Below are 23,251 nucleotides of genomic sequence, written 5' to 3' on the forward strand. Positions count from 1 at the left end.
ACTGTCTGTGGAGACCTGAGAGGAACATGGATTGTTACATTTTCATCTAGCCACTAAGGCCACAGATAATTTAAACCTTTGCCCTGCCTCTCAGTGGGACCATACTTTGACTGTCGCAGACGTGGTTGCTGACCCTACTCTTAAGGCTTCCCAGTGAATAATATTCCCTGTTTGCAACTGATAATTTTCACACTATTCTTCTGAACATCATATCAGTACCTTTCTTGTTGTTATTTAAGTCTATTTCTTCTTGTTCTATCTTCAGAGAATGTGGGGTAGTATTCGGTGGTCTAGTCATTAAAATACCAGTTCAAGTACTTAATTGGGAAAAATAGCACTTTGTCTTCTCTTGGGAATGTATTCCTTTTTCTCTTTGTTTGGGGGTATTCCTTTTAAAAGGTGGAGTTGGGACTCCCCTGGATGTAATGTTTGGACAGGGCCCTTTTCTGAGAGGGAGTGATTTCACAAGTGTCATAGCTTCCTTGTGTACGATTTTGAGAGAAATCTAAAGGCTCCCAGAAAATCATAGGCCCGGGAGGTACTTCTGGAGATCAGCTAATCCACCCATACTTAATTTTATGCAGAAGGGACAAATAGAAGCATTAAGGATGGAGTCACTTACCTCCTTTGTATCTTCAGCTCCTATCACAATGTAATGCATGCAGTAGGCGCCCAATAAATATTAAATGAACACTTTTTTTGTATCTTCCATAAGGTTGATCACTGAGAGGCAGTGTGACATGGAGGAAATATCTGGGGGTAAAATGTTACTGGTGGCTGAGGCTGTTTATAGTGGGAGCTCAGTCAGAGCAACAAAGAAGGAGATAGTAGCACCATGGAGGCTGGCAGTGGTCAGGGCTCCAGAGGATGCCGACATGCTCACCCTGTTGAGCAAGGCAAATTGTATTTGTGTCTTGGTCAGGACCCTATTGATAGTCACGAACTGCAAGGATCCAGCAGATGGTGGACAAGTCTGAGAGATCAAGGCAAGGCTCAGAAGGTGTTGAGTCATCATTACTCAATGCTTCATGACATTCTTTGCCTTCAGCTTTAAGCAGCTAGAACAGAGCTCTACTGGCCCATATGGCTTGGCCCATGCTCAGGGCTAGGACTGGGGTCAGGTGAGGCCCATGGCTGGGTAGAGATTTGCAAGATTGAGGCAAGCTCTGGCTTTCAAGCTGCAGGGGTTTAATGTTGGGAGACTGATGAAAGGTCAAGTTAGAGAAGATATGTCAATATAATTTGTTACCCCAAAGCAGCATGGACATGGGAGTTTTTTATTTTTTAGGCAATTGGGGTTAAGTGACTTGCCCAGAGTCACACAGCTAGTAAGTGTCAAGTGTTTGATGTGAGATCGGATTTGAACTCAGGTCCTCCTGACTTCAAGGCTGGTGCTCTATCCACTGCACCACCTAGCTGCCCCTTGGACATGGGAGTTTTAAGCCATGGAGCCAGTTGTCCTAGTTCTCCCCATCTGCCCAATCCCTGTCCTTGTGCCCTCGCTGCCCTTATTTGCCTCCATGGAATCTCTTGGGCATTGGCTCTGCCACGCCACTGTCAGCCGGTGTACCCTCTGTGCCACTCCTACCTTCATTGGCTTCCATGGAATTAATGGGGCAGGGGACAGCAATCCAACACCCTCAGGTATGCACATGCCACCAAGAAATGTAAACACTGATGCAGAGGGAAAGCTATCCAGGCAACCAAACTCCAGAGCTCTGCCACAACTGGATTCCATGTGATTCTATCGTTTTTCCTCCTTCCATCATAATCAGTTTTATATCCACTAAAGAAGGAATAGTTTAAGGATCACAAACCCAGAGCCCTAAGAGTGGGAGAGAAGCTGATGCCCTTTTAGGATATTTCCTTCCTTCACTTGGGGCCACATTTTGAATCCCAATGCCACCACATTGCTAGAGTTGTTAAGGAAAAATTTTGTAATGGAGAAGTTCAAAAGTAGACTAGGGACCGTCTCCTGGAGGTCATGGACGACTTCTTACTGGAGGTCTTCATATAGAGGCTGGTTGAGCACGTGTTCAAGATGTTGGAGAGGGGATTCTGGCTCAGGTACCAGTTGGATTTGATGATCTCTGAGGTCCCTTCTAGGTTGGAGATTCTGTTATTCTGTGACTGTGCTGATCTGTTTCTCCAGATTCCCAGGATACCTCCTTCCTCTGGTCCCTATTCCATTAGTGTCTTCTGATAAGGGATCCTTTTGTCAGATCTAGGGCCTCAATACAGAGGCCATTCAAAAGGGGGAGTGATAAAGGAACAAACATTTCTATAGTGCCTACTATATGCCAGGCACTATGCTGAGAGCTTTACAGATGTTATCTCATTTGATTATCCTAACTACCCTGGGAGGAAGGGGTTGTCATTATCTCCATTTTACAATTGAGGAAAGTGAGGCAAACAGAGGTTCAATGACTTGCCCAGGGCCACATAGTTAGTAAGCATTTGAGTTCAAATTTGAACCCTAGGCTTCCTGACTCCTGACCCAGCACTCTATTTACCGTGCCAACTAGCTAGCTGCCAGTGAAAAACAACAAGGGATTAAATGATCATTAAGGTACTTCTGAAGGCTATGTCATGGGACCATATATCTAGAGCTGGAAGGGACCTCAGAGGCCATCTAGCACAACTCTCTTATTTTACAGATGAGGAAACAGGCTTGGAGAGGCAAAGTGACTTGTCCAAGGCCATACAAGCAAGTAAATATCAAAAGTAGAGTTAGAACCCAGGCCTTGTGACACCAGTGCCTGTGTTCTTTCCTCTGCACCATGTCTATATGAATAAATTCCTAAACTGGTATTTCATATCACATCTATGATTTGGAAATAATATTCTATAAATTATATTATATACCTGCTTTTGATCAAGAAAAAGGGCTGTCATCAAACTCTATGTTTTTCAAATGGAAAATTTTGTGTAAATGATATGAACATGATGGGTGCATACAAAAAGAGAATGAGAGGGTGAGGAAAGGAGCCTCTAAATTTGTTTCATTCAGCTGTTATTCCCATTTGACATTTCAATTTCTTCTGTTGGGGCAGCCTGGCATGTCCAACCAGGCAGTTTTCAGCTGCTTGGAAAAAGTATGCAAAAGTTTTTGTTCATCAGGGAAGAATTTTTCCCTTTCCACAGGCAGTAATAGCCAAGGACTGGGCCAGTGACACATTCCAAAGACTGATTGTATTTCCTTGTGACCAGCCTGCCACATGATGGGACTCTGCTGTGCTCTAGGGAATCTCTGTGCCCTCTGCAGAAGGTCTGCCCTAGAGCTGGAGAAAGGGTCACAACCACCAACAAGGCAATGGTTAATTCTTATTATCATTATTCATGATGGCAACTGACTTAAAGGTAAAAAAGAAGTAGGTTTCTTCTTAGCAAAACAGCTGCCTTGTTCATTTTCCATGAAAGGGCAAAACCAAGAATATAACAGTGGTTCGAATAGAGAGTATGGACTGCCAAGGCTATAGCTGCCAGAGAGGAATTATTAAAAATATTATCAACATCTCTTGTTTTTATGTTATCTACATTTCCCCTCTCTTAGAGCCCCTTAACACAAAGGAAAAAAAGAGGGGGAAAACCACCTCAGCAAAAGTTACAAACATTTCCAATAAGTCAGACATTGCATTCGGTATCCAACATCCATAGTCCCCCACTTTTGCAAAGAAGGAAAAGGTTGCCTTCTCATATCTCTTTTTTACAACCAAGTTTCATCATTCTCATTCCCCAGAATTCAGTGTGGATCGCTTCTTTGCTGCTGCAGTCATCAGATGCATTGTTTTCTCAGTTTTGTTTCACTTGACACCATTTCATATGTCTCCTCTTCCTTCTCTGTATTCTTCATATTTGATATTTTACAGCACAGTGATATTTCATTCCATTCATGTAGCACAATTTACTTCCAGGAGTTCTTAACCTTTTTGTGTGTCTAGGATACTTTTGGCAGTCTGGTGAAGCCTGTGGACTCCTTCTTAGAATCATGTTTTTGGATATAAAAAATAAAATAGCTAGGATTACAAAGCAAAGCAATCATACCGAAATGTAGTTGTCCAAATGTATTACAATAAGGAAGGTCGTGGACCTTGGGTTAGGAAGTCTTGGAATTTACCCAGTCTCCATTTGATGGACATCAACTTTGTTTCTAGTTCTTTGCTACCAGAAAAAATGTTGCTATAAACATTGTAAAGTATATGGAGCCTTTTTCTTATTGACCTCCTTGGGGGTATGTGACTATTAGCAGGATCTCTGGGTAAGGGAGTAAGGATATTTGAGCCACTTTCTTAGCATTATTCCAACTTGCTTTCCAGAAAGGCTGGAGTAAATCAGAGCTTGACAGACTGTTCTAATGTGCCTGGCTTTCCACAGCACCTCTAATGTCGACTATTTCCATCTTTGGTCATTTTCCGCATTTTGTTGGGAATGAGGTTAAGTCTCAGGATCATTTTGATTTGCATTTGTCATTATTAGTGATAGTGATCAGTCTTTCATCTGGTTGTTAATAGTTTGCATATCTTTTGAGAACTATTCATATCCTTTGACTACTTATCCATTGGGGAACGGTTTGGAGTCCTATATTTGTATTAGTTGCCTATATATGTATCTCTTTGATATCAGATTTTATTTGTAGCTATTTGATCGAAAGATTTTTTTTCCCCTCTAATCTAGCACTTCAGAGAAAACCTATTGAAAGACAGAAATGGTGTTTATAATGACCAAACTTGGCCCCAGGAAAGAGCTGAGAAAATGCACTGGCTTTTCTTCATTGCAGAGATGAGGGGCTATGGCCATGGAATGTTATATCTGCAGTCAGGCATGTTGCTGTGCTGTTGCTTTTTAAATTACTTCCCTTCCCCCCATATCCTTTTATCTTTATTATAAGGGAAGACTTACTGGATTGGGGGAGGGGAGATTTATTCCAAAAGGAATATGATGTAAAAACAAAAGGCATCAATAAAGTACAAAAGGGGGGAAAAGGAGAAATGGGGGAAGAAAACCAATAGAAGTGAGTCAAGACCAGGGACAAAGTGGGTTTAATAGAGGTGAGTATCCTGGGACTAGCTCTGGAAGAAAGAAAGAAGAGTCCAGGGATGATCTCAGCCTTTCCTTCCTAGAGGCAGTTCTCATAGAGGAAAGACACAATGTTAAGTTAATAATAACTGATATTTATATAATGCTTTAAAGTTTGCAAAGCATTTAATAATTTATTATCTTCTTTTAAACTTCACAAAAGCAGTGAAAAGAGTGCTGGATTTGGATTCAAGAAAACTAGGTTGAAATTCAACCTCTGTCAGGTACCCTCTGTGTAACCTTGGGAAAGTGAGTTTCCCTTTCTGGGCCTCAGTTTTCATCCTCCACAAAATGAGAGGGTTGGACTAGATCAGGCCTACACAACCTGTGGCCCGTGGGCCACTTAGGAGCACTTGGGGCATGCTAAAGGATTTCAGGTGGCCTGTGAAAAATGTAGAGCATGTTACATTTTTTGCAGGCTGCCCAAAATCCTTTGGCATGGCCCATGCAGCCTGAGGGCCTTAAGTGGCTTTTGGCCTGCAGGTTGTGCAGGCCTGGACTAGATGGTCCCTTCCAGTTCTAGACCTATAAATCCTGTGAGGTAGGTACTGTTATTCTTTTACTGATGAGGAAACTGAGACTCAAAGCAGTTCTTTGATTTGCCCAGGGTTGCACAGTTAACAGCTATTGGGAGCAGAATTCAGACCTCTGTCTTGAATAACTACTTGATCAAAAATAATTTGGTCAAATATGAAAAAAATCAAAGTCAAGTGGGAAAGTGGAAGTATTGAGATAGTCACTAAGCTTGAAGCTAGTTAGTTTCTGTTTTGAGGATGTGGGGCTAAAATGCATAATGGCCACCTGCTGTGAGGGGTCACTGTGGGAAGAGGTACCAGAAGTGACTCTCATAAAAATGGAGGAGGCTGTGGCCCTCTAGGTCCTCAAGTGCAGCCCTTTGACTGAATCTAAACTTCACAGAACAAATCCCCTTAATAAAAGGATTTGTTCTGTAAAACTTGGACTAGGTCAAAAGGTAGCACCCAGGGACCTAGAAGGCCACAGGTAGCCTCCAGGCCACAGGTTCTTTCCTCACCCCTGGTCCAGATGCTGGTGAGTGCCTCACACGTACTACGTCCTCTCTGCTGCTCCCTGCAAGTTTGTGGAGTTGAAGTGAGAACTGAAAACACGTCATGAGGGAGAAAACAATACAAAATGGCTGCCAGATGAGAGACATGATGGCAGCCTGCCATTTTGTGAGTGTGATGGCTTCATGTGACTGAGGACAAAACCAGAGACAAAATGGTCATATGGAGTATGAGGGGTCACTGTGGGAGGACACACAATGAGTGGCCCTTTCAGTAAAATCACAATGCTGGCTGGAAGCTGCTGAGAGCCCTACATGTAGTATGCGTTCCCTGTTTGTGGACACTTACGACTGAGGAGGAAGTGAGAGACAAAATGGGGGTGAAACAAAAATGGCTCTGTGCGTGTCACTGTGGGACGAGGCACTAGAAGTGACTCCCACGGGAAAGTGACACTGCGGGTTAGTACAGCCTGCTAAGGCGGCTCCAATCAGCTGCTGAGGAAGGGAGTTTGGAAACCACACACAAATTTCGAAACCGGGAGGCTTTGAGTTCTTGAGACAGACAGGACGGGAGCAATTGCTTTACGTATAGTTTGTGTTTGTGGAGTACAAGTGAGAACCGAAAATACTTGTGACTGAGGAGGAACGGAGTGATAAAATTGCTGCGGGGGGGAGGGATATCACCATTGGAGAAAGCACCGGAAGTGACTCCCTTAGGAAAATCAGGCTGCCGGAAGTGGAGGGGCTGTGGGAAAGGAAGGGCTAAATACTTGGCTGAGGTGGCACAGGGAATAGGAACCTTTAAGAAGCTTCAAAACCAGGGGGCTTTTAGCTCCTGGAGACAGACAGGATGAGACTGATTGCTTTACATGACTGTGGAGGAACCGAGAGACAAAATGGTCTTATGTGAATGTAAGTAACCATGGGAGAAGGAACTGGAAATGACGTGAGTGAAGGAAATCACGCTGCCGGAAGTGAAGGGTTTAGTCCGTCACTCTCTTGTCATCCCCCCTCCCCCCAAAGAATAGGAACCCCTAAGAAACTGAAACTGGGAGGCTTTTAGTTCCTAGAGACAAACTGAATATGGGTGAACGTCTCACACAGAATACGTGCTCTCTGACTGTTTGTGGAGTGGAAATGAAAAAGGAAAACACTCATGACTGAGGAGGACACGAGACAGAATGGCCATAAGATCCAAAATGGCTGCGTGTGTGTGGTGGGGCAGTCACTATGGTAGGACTTAGCAGAAGTGACCCTCTTAGAAAAACATCCCCAGAAAAAGGGAATAGAAACTCCTAGGAAGCTTCAGAACCGGGAGACTTACTTTCTGGAGACAGACGTGGTTGTGGTTGCGTTCTTCTCACGTCTGTCCTCCCCTCCTGAATTCCTAGCCTCTTTATCATTCTATATCTCTTCTGCCCTTTATAGCTAAAATCCTCAAAAAGGCCATAAACAATAGGTGCCTCCACTTTCTCTCCTCTCACTCTCTTCTTAACCCATTACAATCTGGCGTCCGATCTTATCATTCCTTGGAAACAGCCCTCTCCAAAGTTACTGATGATCTTAGGTGCCAAATCCAATGACCTTTTTTCAGTCCTCATTCCCCTTGACCTCTTTGCAGCCTTCCACACTGTTGATCATTCCCTTCTCCTTAATACTCTTCTCTCTAGGTTTTCAGGACAGTCCCTCTCCCCTGGTTCTCCTACCTATCTGACGGCCCCTTATCTGTCTCCTTTGCTGTATCATCCATATCACACCCTCTAACTGATGCGGTTTAGGGGCATAGAGACCCCAGAATACCGAGGTTCAGGGCAGAGTAGCCTGGAAAGAATTCCCAGACTGGAGAAGTCTTCCAGTCAAGTGGCAGAAAGGTTATTATAATGCTAATACAGGCAGGCAGATCTCCTTAGGGAATTTACAACCCAACAGGAGTCATACTAATGCTTATATAGAAAAAATTCAGTGAGTGGTGTGCCAAGTATGCTAATTAGGTGGTGACATACAGTTTCTGTACCTCGGGCATAGGTGTCATTCACTATTGGAATGGCCTGGGGAGGGCACGCTTTGGAGGGGTGTGGTTTTGGTCTGCTACTTCTGTAACAAGATAGCCTCAGGAGTTGATGTCTGTAGCTTGACCTCCAGATTGTATGTGGTAACTGTGGGAACTAGCACATGATAGTTCTGCTGGTACGAGATAGTCCTGTTCATGTAAGGGAAATTTTACAGAGGTCAGCTTATTGTTGTAATAGAGAGAGATAGTTAGCCTCCCTGGGACCCACTCATGTGTTATTGCCAGAGATAGGATCTTTGGGCTAGGGAGAGATATGGTCCTACGGCTGGGGTCTCAGCGCTCCATCTTACCCATACTGTTCCACAGAATTCTGTACTGGGCTCTTTTTACTTCTCCCTCTATGCAGCTTCACTTGGTAATCTCATTAATGAACTCCCATGGATTTAATTACCATTTCTGTGCTGATGATTCTCAGCTTTATCTATTCTGCCCTAATCTCTCTGCTGACCTCCAGTCTTGCATCTCCAACTGCCTTTCAGACATCTTGAACTGGATGTCCAGTAGATATATTAAACTTGATATTTTCAAAACACAACTTATTATCTTTCTCCCTAAAACCTCACTCCATTCATGCCTTTCCTGTTACTATAGAGGACAACACCGTCCTCCCAGTCCCAGGCTCACAACCTAGGAGTCATCTTGGACTCCTTGCTATCTCTCCCCCCACCCCATATCCAAGCTGTTGCCAAGGCCTGTGGATTACAACATTGCAACATCTCTCAAATACATCGGGTCATCCTGCCTCAAATCTTTCCCCATTCCAATCCAGTCTCCATTCAGCTGCTGAAGTGATTTTCCTAAAATGCAAATTTGTTCATGTCACCCCCTCCTATCCTCCTTCCTCCCCTCCTACCCCCCAATAAACTCCAGTGGCTTCCTATTACCTCCAGGAGTGGATACAAAATGCTGTTTGGTATTTGAAGCCCTTCATAACCTAGCCCCCTCCTACTTTTCCATTCTTCTCACATCTTACTCTCAGTCTGACATACACTCTTCTCTCCAGTGACACTGGTCTCCTGGCTGTTCAACAAACAAGATACTCCCATCTCTCAGCTCTGGGCATTCTTTCTGGCTGTTTCCCATGCCTGGATTCCTTTAAGTCCCAAATAAAATCCCACCTCCTACAGGAAGCCTTCCCCAACCCCTCTTAATTCTAGTGCCTTCCCTCTGTTAATTATTTCCTATTTATCCCATATATAGTTTGTTTTGTATATATTTGTTTGCATAACCCCATTAGATTGTAAACCCTTTGAGGTCAGGGACTGTTTTTTGCCTCTTTTTTGTATCCCCAGCTCTTAGCACAGTACCTGGCACATAGAAGGTACCTATAAATTTTATTAATTGATTGATTGATTGATATGTCTCTTCATATATATATAATATATACAAAACATGTGTACAGATATACGTACATACTATATACACACATATACAGTGTATATGTACACAGCCATTTATATATGCATACATGTATATGCACATGTGTATATGTATGTATATATATATATGTGTGTAGAATATGAATACATATGTAGAATATGAAATTTCATCTATGGGAAATGTATGTGACCAGTCCTTGACAATCATGTTGCTGGAGGAGAGCTGTGATATAAAGAGCAGTCCTGAAAACCAATGAACAGAATAGATAATGGCATTGTGACTATAATGGAGTAAAAGAAGATAATCCTTCTGAAAGAGAAGAGAGGGAACAGAGAAGCTGACTGGTGACAAAGCTTGGGTTCCCATAGTCTGTGATGGGATAGTTTTGACTTGATATTAAGCACAATGAAAGGAATTGTAGGGACTCATTGAAATGAAATTCTTTTAAGAATGAATATGGGAAAATGGGAGTAGAACTTATTCCCTGCCACTTAGAAATGCCTGTTTCCTCCTAAGGTAATGCTACTCACAGCATGACAGGCTTGTTCAACTGAAACTAATTCAAGTGAAACTAGAAAGTGAGGTTGACCTCATGCACTGGGACATGAAAACATGCAAGTGCCCGCAGGAAGCTAAATACTGCAAATTGTCTTGCCATCTCTTCTGAACTCAGGTTTTCTCTGTCCCTGCAGTACTCAACCCTTCTGGCTGTCCTAAGACTACAATATTTTCATTTACTGAACTGAACTTTGGTGCCAGCTTCTACTTCTCATCTGAAGCTGCCTCCTGTTTCTGGACCATTGGCTCAGAAACCTGTATCCTTGGTAACTGAGCCCATATTCTACATGACTGACTTGATGCTCTGGTCCCTACCTGAGGCTATGGGGGACTCCCTGACCCCCAGTATAGGCAGGTTCGATCCTTGGCCACACCTAGGAGCAGAGCTAGGGAATATAATATTTGTACATGTGTAAATGTTTAAAGAATTTTCTGTGTACCACATAGAAAAAAGTTCTAATAAAATCATGGGGAAAAAAGAGCTCATATATTTAAATGTGCTTAGATGCTAGGTGAATTCCAGGTACTGTGTAATCATTTTCCCTCTGCCCTGGGGACTCTTACCTTCCTCTCAGATCTGACCCTGATAGCTATCACTTTGTGTACAGGCACATATGCACCTGCCTCATTAGGGGAGGTCAGTGTTGGTGAGAGAATATGCAGGGGGAGCCATCACATGATGATGGTGATTGCTTTCACAGTAAAGGAGGCGAATAAAGCCTCTGGCTTGCATAGCATCCCTCCTGAGAGATCCCTACTGAGAGATTTAAGCCCCAGATGTTAGTTGCTGTGGATAGATCTGCTTGGGATATCTCTCATCATATGAAAAACTGAGGAAATTTCTTAGTCTTCCAATAATATAACCATAATTACAGAATGAGAGGTGGAGAACCCATCTGGGACGATAACGAAGGCTTCTTATGTTTCTCCATTGGCAGAGGTAGCAGGGTGTACTAGAGGTCCTGAGTTCTGTGGTTCTAGCTGTGACTTTATTTTGCCATCATAGATCTTCATGCTTTTGGATCATGTTCCATAGAAAGATCATGGACCTGATGGTCCTGAATGATCAATGGATCTTGGGGTGACAGTTTCTATCATTTTCCCAGAAACTTTAGCCATGTTGAAGTAGAAGCATATCCTGGTCCCCCCCCCCCACCCCGGTAAAAAAAATACCCAGGATGCTCCATGTGTAGAACTCTTTTTAACTTGATGATGCTGTCCTCATCAGTGACATAGTTGGTTCCATTAATGTCATCTGGCTCTTGCTGACATTGCAGTACTGCTGCAGATTAAGCCGAGTTGGAAGATTTCCGAATTCCTGGAACCCAGCGTATTTATTTTCCAGCTTTCCATTTCTTTAACTCACAGGTTCAATTGTTGTGTGTATGTGTGTGTGTGTGTGTGTGTGTGTATGTGTGTGTGTGTGTGTGTGTGTGTGTGTGTGTGTGTGTGTGTGTGTGTAAACCAAGAGTATCTAATGGAATTAACTGAAGGACAGTGATAAATATATTTGTTACTAAATGTGGATCTCTAAGAGTCGACTCAATTTCCTTCCTCTTTGGAACTCTTGCCAATTTCACTTAGTCTTTTTCATGGAGCTCTGCTCAAGCATGTGGTGAGAGGTCCAAAGCACCCTGGGTATTTCTGACCTTTCAGGGAAATGCTTCTGCTTCAATAAGGCTCAAATTTCTGGGGAAACAATAGAAACTGTTACCCTAGGACCCATTACATGTCTGTGATCATTCTGTGACTAATGATCCCAAACCATGAAGGTATATGAAGCATGTCAGAGGGCTTTGTATTTATATAGTTAGTTAGTTCACATAGCTAGCAGGTTAGTGCTTAGTGAGAAGCAAACTACTTGGAGTCTCACTTGTTCCGAGGGAATCCCAAAACACATATGTCAGGCAACATATATACTAAATTTGATCCTCTCTCTTTAGAAACCTGTTAATTCATGAAAAGAAGTGATTGGAATTTTCTTGCCAGGGAGCACCTATTCTACACCAGAACATGCTGAGTTTTGGTTCTGAATTGACTTCATGCTCTTAAGACAGGAACATATATGTAGTGATGGTGTTGATCAGTCTTATATTTATATAGGTATGATGCTTGGATAAGCCCTAGATATCACATTCAGCTTCTGTGTGAATTTGATGATCGAGGTTTAGAAAGCGTATTTAAAAAATTAAAACTAATCGTTGGCCATACATAATCATAATCAAGATTCCTATTTCCTGTGCTGTTAATGGGACTTTCCTGGCCCAGCCACCATTCATGGAATATTCATTGGTTATAGGATTTAATGCTGGAAGGGACCTTAAAGATGATTGAATTCAACTCCCTCATTTTACACATGGAGAGAAAGACCCAGAGATATTAATCAACTTGCTAAGAGTTAAATCAAGTTAGTGAGAGACAGCATGATGTAGTGAAAAGAGCACTGGATGAGGGCTCAAGGGACCTGGGCTCTTAAGCTGGCTGTGTTTGCTTTACTAGCTTTATGATAGCAAATCATTTAATCTCATTCATTTAATCTTGCCTTTTTATTTTTAACCTTCAAGCTCTTCTTCCTTTCTTTTAAGGAACTCTTCAGTCTTCCTGCTAGTGTGGAAGGTGTTCCTTCAGCCTTTTATCCTTCTCTAAGACTTGCATGAGGTTCCCCTGGTAGTATGTAGCAGAGCCAAGACAGAATTTGAACCCAGGTCTTTTGACTTGTAAGCTTCTACTCCAGACAGGTTCTTGCTCAAAGCCAAAGTCTCTTTATCTACTACACCTAGGCCCTTTCCTCCCTAACTAGTCCAAATTGTTGAAGTTTAGTTTCTTTGAAGCTCACTAAGAAAGTTGAAGCTGCAGTGATGGCTCATTAATATAACTGGCTTTGAGTAGCTTCAAAAGTCTCTGAGTCAACTTCCTGCCAATTGACTCTCTAAGGAAGAGCATGGATGGAATCTCAGAGTCGGAAGTGACCTCAGAGCCCATCTTGTTCACCACCTGTAGAGTGTAATCAGACCTTTGGAGGAATGGGAAAGATAGTCCAGGGAGAGGAGAATATTTTATTGCTCAGAGATTCATTTTCTATTTTATCAAAACCGTAATGTACTAACAGATTAATTTACCTGTGCTCACTCTTCCTTTGGCTTTGAATGTTTCAAAGTGGAAAACCAGACATCTCTTAGTAACTAGGAAAGGCATCTCTCATTAGTCAATAAAGCAAAATTTATTTACTGTCTACTACATGGGAGGTGAGGTGCTGTTGGAGTTAATAATTCAAGTTGGGGAGATGAGGCATAAGACCTGGAATGCTTAGTAACAATAGGCATTTTGCCAGAAGAATGTAAATTTCTTAAAAGCAGGAGCCATTTTTTATTTTTGTCTTTGTATCTCTAGCATCTAGCCCAGGGCCTTTGCACCAAGCAGATGATAAATGATGCTTGAACTGAATCACCAGACGCTATAGAAACCTTTCTTCCAAAGCTTGGATTATTTCCTTTGAAGTCCTTGGCTTTCTTCATTTTAATTTGGGGCATGGAGGTGATTAGGCATTCTTGAATGCTGTGCCTGAATATAGTCATATATGTTGTTATTTCCCTCATTAGAAACTCCTTGAGATTAGGGATTGATTCATTTTTTTGTCTTTGTTCCTCTAGCATCTAGTGGAGAACTTGTGTCTTCAAGGCCACGTGTGGCCTTCTAAGTCCTTGGGGTGTGGTCTTTTGACTGAATCTAAGTTTTACAGAACAAATCCTTTTAGTAAGGGGATTTGTTCTGTGAAGTTTGGATTCAGTCAAAGAGCTGCCCTTGAGGACTTCAAGGGTCTGAACATGTATTAGGCGCTTAGTAAATGCTCATTCATTGATTGATTGATGCCTGCATAAGAGAAGCTCAGACAGGCTAGAAAAAGGCTTTGAGTTTATTTAGCATTGGCCCTGACTGTCACTGCAAAATAAGCCTAGCCCAGTTCAGTGAGGTTCTTTACTAGAGGATTGGCCACTAAGGGATGAATGTTTTTGAACACTGCAAATCATCTACTAAGGTGAGGAGGGATTACAGTCTGTATCAGTAGAGTGAGTACCTACACCGACTTAATCAGAGATTCCTAACCATGTGTACTGGGCCCAAGCCATTTTATTCACTTTTGTTAGCAATCAACTACACTGGATGATGATGGTACCATTGTTCCCAGGCCTGTCTGTATCAGAGCTGGAGGGGCTCCAGTGAAGTCAACTTGAGACAGCTGCTGAAATGCTGGAATTATCTTAAAAGTGCATCATCCCCCTCGTTCTTTGATACCTCTCCTCCCCTGCTGGCACAATCCCCCTAAACCCTAGACAAAGACCGCTGAGCTTTCAATCAGATTTTAATTGAATCAAATTAAAAGAACGATGTGTATGGCTCCCAATATTGGGTGAAAGGGTTTTGAAAAATAGCTCTGATTGTTTTTAGCTTTAACCCATCAGAAGAAGGAGGCTGGGAGTCATGTGAGTTGGATGTGATAAAACACCATATCTACTGCCACTCCTGAATGTGTATTTCTTCCCATCACCGAGATAGCCTAAGCAATCTATAGTATAATTGTATTCTGCCACTGAGCTATCATGAATTCCATAATGCAGAAAGAAGCTCCAAATGCTTAATGTAGTCATTAGCTGTGCAGTCTAGTAGAAATTCAGAGATATCACAGAGGGCTGGAGAGAAGCTATTTTTTTTAAACTGAGACAAATAACAGAACATCTGCAGCAGTCCTCCAGGAGACCCTTTCTTTTTCTTCCGAAGAGAGCAGCTGAGAGATTAGTGTTGGATTGAACAGACAGCCACGAAAGGAGGGGGATTCAAAGGAAATGATCTAATAATCTTAGGGCAAAATAGTTGCACTCCCCTCATCTTCGGTTGAAGGCTGGAAGGGAAGGAGGTACTCCATTCAAAAAGAAAACCAGAGCTACAAGATGGAAGAAGCCCCTTTTATATCCAGACGGGGAACTGGAGCAGATGTGAATGTATAATTTCAGATGCAGCATGTTTACAGCTACATGTATTAAAAGGGTAAAGAGTCTCCTAAGAAAGAGGAGAATCCTGTTTGGAGAAGGAAAGGGAAACTGAGTCTGAAACCAAAGACAATAGTTTAAAAAATGCTTTCCTCATGACCTTTAAGGTGTCTGTTATTCTGGGGTGGCTTGATACAGTGGATACAGCCCTGGAGTTGGAGTCAGGAAGAGTTGGTTCACTTACTGCCTCAGACTAGCTGTATGACCTTGGGCAAGACACTTAACCTTTCTGTGACTCATTTTCCTCATCTGTAAAATGAGATTAGGCTCCATGATCTCCAAAGTCCCTTCCAGCTCTGAATCTGTGAGCCTCTGAGCGGAAGGGTGGTGCAATGGGAAGGGTGTTAGATCAGAGTCAGAAGACTTGGGTTCAAATCCTGCCTCTCCAAGTTTACTATTTGTGTGACCTTGGGTGAGTCATTTTCCTTCTCTGGGCCTCCATTTCCCACCTCTGCACAATAAGGAGGTTGGTTTAGATGACATCCTAGGTCCTTAGATCTATGACCTTAGTCATTTAAACAGATGAAGATTTTATAATCAATGAATGACTTCATTAGACTGAAAACAATTAAACACATCTAAAATAAAATGGGCTGCCTCAGGAGGCAGTGGGTTGCTTTTCACTGGAGGTCTGAATGGAGGCTGCCTGGCTGACTGTTAGGGATTTTATAGACATCATTCCTATTAGCCTCAAGGTTGGATTAGAAACCCTTTGAGGTCACTTCCAATTCTGTGATTTTGGGAATTTGGGAAATGGGTAGGTAGGCCTGAAGTCTTAGGAATGTTACTTCAAAGCATGTCAGGGAAAGAGGCCCGGGTGAGTGGGTGCTGGGCCCCACACAAGTGTTTCCGTTCAGAAATGATTAAATTGCCTTGAACAGGCAGGAGTAAACAGGTGAAAGAGATTGAGTTGTCATCCTCTCCCTCTTCCTCCATGCCTTGTTGGGGTTACAATTATCCACTCTCACCTTTGGGAAACAGTGTGCTGGAGTGGGAAGAGCCCTGGGATGGGAGTCAGAGTACTGGGTTTCAAGTTTGGCATCTGCAACCGATGGGACCTTGGGTAAGTCTTTTTATTTCTGTGACTAAGTTACTTGATCTGGACCAGGCGATACGTGAGACCCTTACATGCTCTAAGTCCTGGGATTCTGGCTTGTCAGTGCATGAAAGCTTTGGGGCATCCTAGGCTTAGTCCTATCTTCATTCCCCAGGGGAAGGCTCTCAGAGCTTCATTTCTTGTTCAATTTCCCTGGGGCTCTTGGGCTTCACTTCTCTTGGCAAATAGGTTGCCCTAATTCTTCTGGGAATGTCCCTTGGCAGCGGATGGAAATGTTTTCAAGAAGGGAAAGTGATGCCTTAGGGCAATGGTGTTTCTGCACTTCCCTTTGCCAGAAATGAATGAATTTCTTAGGCCTTTTTTCTTACGCATTTTTGATCCATCCCAAAGACGTTACCAGATTGGAAATCTTTTCACCAGATACAGTGTCTGGTTAGATGTTATTTGCCTCTGTGATGATACGGCAGAGAAGGTAGGTAGGTAGTTAATCCTGCATGAACATGTGCCTCAGTGCATTCGCCCTTTATCTCAGTGCTGTGTGTGTATGCATGCAATCTTCCATTCTCATTCTGTTCCTAAAAATGAGAGGAGTGCAGATGCCCTGCCCCAGACCTCCTCACCTCTCTGCCTCGGTATTTTCTCAGACTGCTATAGTGCATAGGGTTGAGCTCTGTAAAAAACAAGTTAAACACAGCTTTGGATCTTAAGGGGACTTCTGACCCAAGGCAACGTATTGAAGAAACTGGCTAACCTCAGGAAAGAACCTTTGGTTTGAGCAAGTCACTTAACTTCTCTAGGCCTCAGTTTCCTCAAATGTAAAATGATAGTGTTGGACTAGATGGTGACTGACGTCTCTTTCAGCTCCAAGTCTGAGAGGTGGCAAAGGATAGTGGATAAAGTGCTGGATTTCGATTCAGGAAAACATGGGTTCACCCCTTACCTTTAAGCTTACTAACATTGTGAACCAGGCCAAATCACTTAAAGGGCTGAGCTTCAGCCAACCCCCTAGGTCTTATCTGTTAAGTCACCAACTGGTAATGTTCAGTGCTGATGGAGAGGGTTCCTACACCAGAAATCCCACATTTGAATCCATTAACTGCCCTTTTGAGCAAAATATAAGAAAGGGGCCAACTTTCATAGAGCATGTTCTATATCAGACGACATCTTCACAGTCACATAACTGACTGAGGGGATGTGAAAACCGAAGATCTAGTTATGTACATATTGTTTACTGACTTCAAGAAAACACTTGACATGCTAGAAAAACATGCCATCTTAAAGGGTCTCCTCAAGCAACATTTGTCTCATGCTTATATAAGCCACATGTGAACAGGAAATGAGATGAGCCAGTCATAGCAAGGATGAGGTGTGACAATTGGCCAGCGGGAGTACATGCTTGCAAAATACTAATCAAAAAATCTCCAGGCTTTTGGCATATTGGGTGGATCCTCTATGAAGGAATTATGGAAAGACATGAATGGGAATTACATATCATGAGACAACACGGTGGGGTTGTGCTCATCACCTACAGTGGATATAACTATTGTGTGAGATCCTTCCCTATTCAGGTTCCTGGAGCATTGCAGATTTGTTTTCTGTGCTTTCTCTAGGATGGCCAAATACTGAATTTCTGTGTCTGAGGTATTCTGTAACCAGGTGAACAGGCTGTCTTCACTAATGGCTGTTTAGTGTAAAGATAACTGCATAAAAACACTGAAAGACTATGTTTCGTTTCCATTGTCTGAGCTCATGCAGGCAGCTGTCCATCATATTGGTCTGAGTCATAATGTTTTATTAAGTTATTCCAAAGTCATTTTCTACCATCTCTTTCCCCCCGTATTCTTTCTGTTTGTACTGTTAGTATTTTCTTCAGAGGAATAAATACAAATTTGTACACAGAAAAGCTAGAAAAATCAAAAGATAAAAACAAACAAACAAAAAAACCCCACATTGGGCCAGAAAGAGATGATAGTTAAATTGGTGTGACGTTTTCCCTTTGCTTCTTCTTTTTTGTGCCTCCAGAAAAAAATCTGCCTTTACTGAAATAAAGTGAGCAAGTGAAAACTCGGGGATCCCCAAAACACTTGGGTGCTTTCCTAGGACTAATGGAGGAGGGGAAAAATTTCCTGGTAGACTAATTTGTGAGAAGCACTGTTGTTCTGTATTGAGTGGAAGGCTCATTGCCAAATATGTTATTGAGCAAAACTCAATCTAAGAATCCAGTATTTTTTAAGTATCCATAATCACCTCTGTGGAAGTTTACAACAGCAAGGCAATTAGTGTCAGCATTCCCATAAATAGTAATGGTAATAGAACCTTGTTAAACAGTATATTAGATATGGCGGTATTGGGATAATAGCAGTAAGAAGGCGTTTCTCTCCCCAGTCTCACAGACTCACAAAATGATAGAATCCCAGGATTGGCAGGGACTTCGGAGGTCTAATAGGCCAACCTCAGCTTAGACAGGAATCTCCTTTGCTACGTACTGATAAGTGCTCATCTAGACCAGAGTGCAACATTCCTCAGTGCAGCCAACCAGATTAAAATCTAATTGGGAACTACTTAACAAAATAAATAAAAGTTCAGTAGAACATAGATAATGTTATGATGTGGTTTTTGAAGTCAATATGTAGCGTGCCAGGATCCTTATGTATGGTTCATTGCTGCAGACTTTGTCTGAAGAACTCCAATGAGAGGGAAGCCCCCATAACCTGAGGCAGCCCATTCCATTTGGGGGATTGGTCTAGATAGGAAGTGTTTTTTCTTATATCAACCCTAAATCTGCCTATCTGCAACTTCACCCATGGCTTCTGGTTCTGCCCTGTGGGGCCAACAAAGCTAATCCCTTTTCCATCCCCAATTTCTTCCATGGCTCTGATTTTAGCATGGTCTTCAGTATGTCAATTTCAGGAACAAGACGCTCCATTTCAGGGTTTGGGATATTTTCTCCAGCTGTCCCCTATGCCTGAAATGCCCTCCTTCCTCATCATTGCTTACTGACCTCCCTGGCTTACTTTAAGTCCCAACTAGAATCTCATTTTGCACAGGAAGTCTTTCCAGCCTCTTAATTCTAGTGCCTTCCCTTTGTTAATCATTTCCTGTTTATCCTGTAGATAGCTTCTTTGTACATATTTGCATGTTGCTTCCCCATTCGATTGTAAACTCCAGGAAGGGAAGGCCTGACATTTGCCTCTTTTTGTATCTTCAGCAAGTAGCATAGTGCCTGGCGCATAACAGTTGCCAAATAAGTGTTTGTTGATTGATTGGCAAACCGAGACAAGAGAACAAATTGCATTCAACCCTGTGCAGACAGTAGCATGTGTCTATAGACTGTGATTTGTTTCGCCATTCCTCAGTGGCTGAGCATTCACTTTCTTCCAGTTCTTTGCCGTTATGAGGTATGTTCCTAATAGTGGTATCACTTGGTCAAATGGTAAGTTAAGTTTATTGACATGTTTTAATGTAATTCCAAATAGTTTTCCAGGATAATGGGACCAATTCTCAAGTCAGTAAGCATTTATTAAGTGCCTGGGATACAAAGGAATGCTAAAAAAAAAAAAAACTCCCCCCAACAGTGCATTAGCATGCTTGTTTCTTACAACTCTAGCATGTCATTTTATGTCTTATGTCATCTTTGTCAATATATGATGAGTATGAGGTAAAACTTCAGCCTTATTTAAATTTGCATTTCTCTTATTATTTGGAATATTCTTTGTTAGCTTTCATTTCCTCTTTTGAAAACTGCCTGTTTACACCCTTTGATTACTTATCCATTGGTGAATGACTCTTGATCTTGTATATTTATATCAATTCTCATCATAGCCTAGATATCAGATTTTTATCAGAGAAATTTGCTGCAAATTTTTTTCCCCAATTAACAGCTGCTTTTCTGATTCTAGGTGCTCTTTTATTCATATCCAAACTCTCCAGTTTCAAAATTGCCTGTTTTATCTTCTGTGATTGATCACTCCTGTCCCTTGATATTTAAGACTTCTTTGATTAATCATAGTTGTGTAAAATACCTCCTTATCCTCTGTTTCTTTTGAATGGTGTGATCTTTTATATTTAGTATTTGGAGTTTATTGTGGTATGTGGTTTAAGATGTTGGTTAAAGTCAGGGATCCTTAACTCTTTTTGTCCTGTGAACCCCTTTGACCCTCTGGTGAAGGCTATGGACATCTTATGATAACGTTTGCAAATACTTGAAGGAAATTCTAAATTTCAGTTAAAAGTTAGTAAAAAAAAATAAAGATGTAATTTTTTCCCATTGAAGTGCCTGGACCTCCTGAAATCTATTCCCAGACTGCTGGGGCCCCAGGTTAAGAACATCAGTTCTAAGCTGATTTCTTTGAAATTGTTTTCAAGTTTTCCTAGTACTTTTTGTCAGATGAGAAGTGTTTATTCCAATCATTGGTATCCTTGGGCTTACTAACACCTAGGATGCTATGTTTGATTGTTGCCTGTTCTTGCTTATCTAGTTTATTCCATGGATCAACTTTCCTTTTTCTTTAACCAGTACCAAATAGTTTTGATGACTACTTCTTTATAGTGGCGTGTGAGATCTGGAAACCCCTTCATGCTTTTGTCATTGTTTGCCTTGAAATTCCTATTTGTTTCTTCATTTGAATTTTGTTATTTATTTATTTTGGTCTAATTCTATAAAATAATCCTTTGGTAGTTTGGTGCAGCACTAAATCTGTTGGGGGAAAAAAGTAGTATTTTTATTATGTTGGAGTAGCCAACGATGAGAATTGATGATTTCTCCAATTATTTAAGTCACCTTTCATTTCTGTTAAAATTACTTTGTAGTTATTTTCATATAAACCCTGAATGTGTCTTGGTAGATTGACTCCCACCTATTTTGTGACTTATTTTGCATCTTGTCTTTTAACTGAAGTTACTAATCATTTTGCTTAGATTTTTCATCGAAATTTCATCATTCTCTAGGTAAACCATCATATTATCTACAAATACATATATTTTTGTCTCCTCTTATGTTTTCTCAATTTTTTTCTTATTGCTATAGCTAGTATTTCTAGAGCTGTATCAAAAAGTATTGGAACAGCAGACAGCCTTACTTCATCCTGATGTCATTAGTAAGGTTTGTAGTTTTTTGCCATTATAGATAATACCCTTATTTTTAGACAAATACCATTTATCATATTAAGGAAAAATTGTTTTATTTCTATGCATTTTGATGTTTTAAACATGAAGGTATGCTGCATATTATCAGATATTTTTTCTGCATTTATTCATATAATCGTATGATTTTTATTGTTTTTGTTATTAATATGGTCTGCTATGTTTATAGTTTACCTAATGTTGAACCTGTTTTACATCCAATCTGGACATAATGAATATTATTTCAAATATATGTCTAGACTCAATATTTTTGCATGAATATGACGCATTAATATTTTTCTCTAGTTTTTTCCCTCTCTGCTTTTCTCCTTGGTCTGGATTTCAGGACATCATTGTCTTATAAAAGGAATTTGGTCATGTGCCGTCTATCGCAAATTTTGCAAATAATTTATGTAACATAGTAGTTATCTATTCTTTGAGAGAATTTACTTGTCCTTCCGGGCCTGAATTTTTTTGGTGGGAAGAGGGAGAAAGAAAAGCTCATTTATGCCTTGTTCAATTTCTGTTTCTGAGACCAGGTTGTTTGAATTCTACATTTCTTGTTCATTTTATCATTTTATGCTTTTGTAAGTATTCATTCGTTTTCGATTTTTTTTGGCATATAATTAGTCATGAGTTTGATGATTTTCTTTCTTCTTCATATCTCATGAATTCTCTTTTTATATTTTTATTTTGATCAATTCAGTTGTCATTTATCTTTTGACTAAATTGCCCAATTGTTTACTTATTAGTCTTTTTAAAAAGTTCCTGGAAGGGGCAGCTAGGTGGCTCAGTGGATAGAGCTCTGGTCTTAGAGTCAGGAGGACCTGAGTTCAAATCTAGTCTCAGACACATGATACTTACTAGCTGTGTGACCCTGGGCAAGTCACTTAACCCCGATTGCCTCACCAAAAAAAAAAAAAGTCCCTGGTTTTCTTCATCAGCACAGTAGGTTGGGTTTTTTGTTTGTTTTGTTTTAAATTTTTATCTATTCCTTGATTTTCAGAATTTATTTTTTTGTATATTTGAGGGTTTTTCATGTTTTCTGGTATTTTTCTATATTCATCAATCTTTTCTTTCTCTTTTTTTAATTGGCAAAAGTGTTTAGAAATATACATTTTCTTGCCTAATGACTACTTTGGTGGCATCACAAAAGGTTGAATATGTTTATCTCATTGTTATCTTTTTCTTGAGTAAGATTATGTGTTGTTTCTCTGATAAGTTCTCTCATGCACTCATTCTTTAAGATTATATTATTTAGTTTCCATTTAAGTTTGATTCCCTTTATTGTAATTGAGTTGTAATCTGTGGACTTTGTTTAATAGACTTGCTTTTCTGCATTTATTTGAGTTCTTTGTGCCATAGCACATGGCTGGTTTTTGTAGTGGTGCAATGCAAAATTCGAAAATCTGTTTGCTTCTTGTGATTTTCATTCAGTAATCGCCAGAGGTCTAGCATATCTCTTTTTTCTAAAATTGTGTTCTGGTTCTTAACAGTGTAGTATAATAGAAGCAATGTTGAATTTGGCATCAGAGGACCTGGGTTCAAATCCTGGCTCTGCCGTTTACTACTTGTGTAACGTTGAACAAATCACTTAACCCCTTTGCGTTTCAAGTTTCTTCAACTGCAAAATGGAAGTGAAGAGGATGGACTAAATGACCTTGAAGGTCCCTTTCAGCTCTACGTCTATAATACTGTGAGCTAATGAACTACTCGCTTTCTAATAGATTTATCTAGATCTGAAAGGGGTCCACTGAGGTCTCTAACAATTTTTTTTTGCTATCAGTTTCTCTTTGTAGTTCAATTAAGTTTTCATTTATACACTTAGATACTAAGCCAATTTGTGTGAATAAATTTTGCACTGAAGTCATTTGATTATCTATAATGCTTTTAAGTATAACGTCTCTTTGCTTATCTCT

Source organism: Phascolarctos cinereus, unplaced genomic scaffold (genome assembly GCF_003287225.1).
Source record: "Phascolarctos cinereus isolate Bilbo 61053 unplaced genomic scaffold, phaCin_HiC Scaffold_8;HRSCAF=390, whole genome shotgun sequence".
Classification (NCBI taxonomy): domain Eukaryota; kingdom Metazoa; phylum Chordata; class Mammalia; order Diprotodontia; family Phascolarctidae; genus Phascolarctos; species Phascolarctos cinereus.